Source organism: Neovison vison, chromosome 2 (genome assembly GCF_020171115.1).
Source record: "Neovison vison isolate M4711 chromosome 2, ASM_NN_V1, whole genome shotgun sequence".
In the NCBI taxonomy this organism is placed as follows: domain Eukaryota; kingdom Metazoa; phylum Chordata; class Mammalia; order Carnivora; family Mustelidae; genus Neogale; species Neogale vison.
The window spans coordinates 145,081,330-145,084,013 of record NC_058092.1 but is presented as its reverse complement, the minus strand read 5'-3'; the positions used below and the strand labels follow the sequence as shown (position 1 = coordinate 145,084,013).

The following is a 2,684-nucleotide window of genomic DNA, read 5'->3' as shown; positions in this document are numbered from 1 at the left end:
AATGTTGGGTATTCATCCTTTCTGATGGAGACATAATACTCCATAGTTTATATGGACCACATCTTCCATATCCATTCGTCTGTTTAAGGGCATCTTGGTTATTTCCACAGTTTGGCGACCGTGGCCATTGCTGCCATAAACATTGGGGTACAGGTGGAACTTCTGTTCACTATATCTGTATCTTTGGGGTAAATACCCAGTAGTGCTATTGAAGAGTCATTGGGAAGTTCTATTTTTAATTTCTTGAGGAATCTCCACACTGTTTTCCAAAATGGCTGCACCAACTTGCATTCTCACCAACAGTGTAAGAGGGTTCCCCTTTCTCCACATCCTCTCCAACACACGTTGTTTCCTGTCTTGCTAATCTTGGCCATTTTAAGTGGTGTAAGGTGATATCTCAATGTGGTTCTAATTTGAATCTCCCTGAAGGCTAGTGATGATGAGCATTTTTTCATATGTCTGATAGCCATTTGTATGTCTTCATTGGAGAAGTGTCTGTTCATAACTTCTCCCCAGTTTTTTATATGATTGCCTGTTTTCTGTGTGTTGAGTTTGAGGAGTTCTTTATATATCCTGGATATCAACCTTTTGTATTTACTGTCATTTGAAAATATCTTCTCCTATTCCGTGGCTTGCCTCTTTGTTTTGTTAACTGTTTCCTTTGTTGTGAAGAAGATTTTGATCTTGAGGAAGTCCCAAAAGTTCATTTTCTCTTTTGTTTCCTTTGCCTTTGGAGACATATCTTGAAAGAAGTTGCTGTGGCTGATATCGAAGAAGTTACTGCCTATGTTCTCCTCTAGGACTCTGATGGATTCCTATTTCATGTTGAGGTCTTTTATCCATTTTGAGTTTATCTTTGTGTATGGTGTAAGAGAATGGTCGATTTTCATTCTTCTACATATAGCTGTCCAGTTTTCCCAGCACCATTTATTGAAGAGACTGTCTTTTTTCCTCTGTATATTTTCTCCTGCTTTGTTGAAGATTATTTGCCCGTAGAGGTGACGGTCCATATCTGGGCTCTACTCAGTTCCACTGGTCTATGTGTCTGTTTTTATGCCAATGCCATGCTGTCTTGGTGATCACAGTTTTGTAGTAAAGCTTGAAATCAGGTAACGTGATGCCCACAGTTTTATTTTTGTTTTTCAACATTTCCTTAGTGATTCAGGGTCTCTTCTGATTCCATACAAATTTTTGAAATATTTGCTGCAGTTCTTTCAAGATTACCAGTACAATTTTGATTGGAATGGCATTAAAAGTATAGATTGCTCTAGGCAGTATAGACATTTGAACAATGTTTATTCTTCCGATCCAAGAGAATGGAATAATCTTCCATCTTTTTGTGTATTCTTCAATTTTTTCATGAGTGTTCTCTAGTTCCTCGAGTACAGATCCTTCACCACTTTGGTTAGGTTTATTTCCAGGTATCTTATGGTTCTTGGTGCTATAGTAAATGGAATCGATTCTCTAATTTCCCTTTCTGAGTTTTCACTGTTAGTGTATAAGAAAGCCACTGATTTATGTACATTGCCTTTTTATCCTGCCACGGTGCTGAATTGCTGTTTGAGTTCTAGTAGTTTGGGGGTGGAGTATTTTGGGTTTTCCAACTAGCAATAAGCGCACCTCGGATAAACCTCATTGGCTACGATACTGCCACTGCGCAAAGCTTGGGTTTTCCATATAACGAATCATGTCATCTGCGAAGAGAGAGAGTTTGACTCCTTCATTGCCAATTTAGATACATTTATTTATTTATTATTATTTTTAGATACCTTTAATTTATCTTTGTTTTCTGATTGCTGTTGTTAGGACTTCTAATACTATGTTGAACAAGAGTGTTGAGAGTGGGCATCCTTGTAATGTTCCTGATCTTAATGGGACAGTTGCAATTATTTTCCTATTGAGGATGATATTGGCTGTGGGTCTTTCATAGATAGATTTGATGAAGTTCAGGAATATTCCCTCTATTCCTATACTTTGAAGCATTTTAATCAGGAACGGATGCTGGATTTTGTCAAATGCTTTTTCTGCATCAATTGAGAGGACCATGTGGTTCTTCTCTCTTCTCTTATTAATTTGTTCTATCACATTGATTGATTTGTGAATGTTGAATCATCCTTGTAGTACAGGGATGAATCCCACCTGATAATGGTGGATAATCTTTCTAATGTGTTGTTGGATCCTGTTGGCTAGGATCTTGTTGATAATCTTAGCATCCTTATTCATCAGTGATATTGGTCTGAAATTCTCCTTTTTGGTAGGGTCTTTGCCTGGTTTGGAGGTTAGCGTAATGCTGGCTTCATAGAAAGAGTTTGGAAGTTTTCCTTCTGCTTCAATTTTTTTTAAAACAGCTTCAGGAGAATAGTTCTTGTTTCTTCTCTGAAAGTTTGGTACAATTCCTCAGTGAATCTGTCAGGTCCTGGGCTTTGTTTTTTGGGAGGTTTTTGATCACTGCTTCAATCTTTTTACTAGAAATTGGTCAATTCAGGTTGTAATTTCTTCCTGGTTCAATTTCAGGAGTTTATAGTTTTCCAGGAATGCATCCATTTCTTCAAGTTTGTTTAACTTATAGGCGTATAACTGTTGATAATAACTTCTGATGATTGTATCTACTTCCTTGGTGTTTGTTGTGATCTCTCCCTTTTCATTCATAATTTTATTAATTTCAACTTTCTCTTATTTCTTTT

The 2,684-nt window shown here is 37.0% G+C and overlaps 1 pseudogene; it reads right to left on the bottom strand.

Annotated features, from left to right (window-relative positions):
- Positions 1-1,577: 1,577 nt before the first annotated feature.
- On the bottom strand, positions 1,578-1,665 carry LOC122901457 (annotated as a pseudogene).
- Between the last annotated feature and the right edge of the window lie 1,019 nt (positions 1,666-2,684).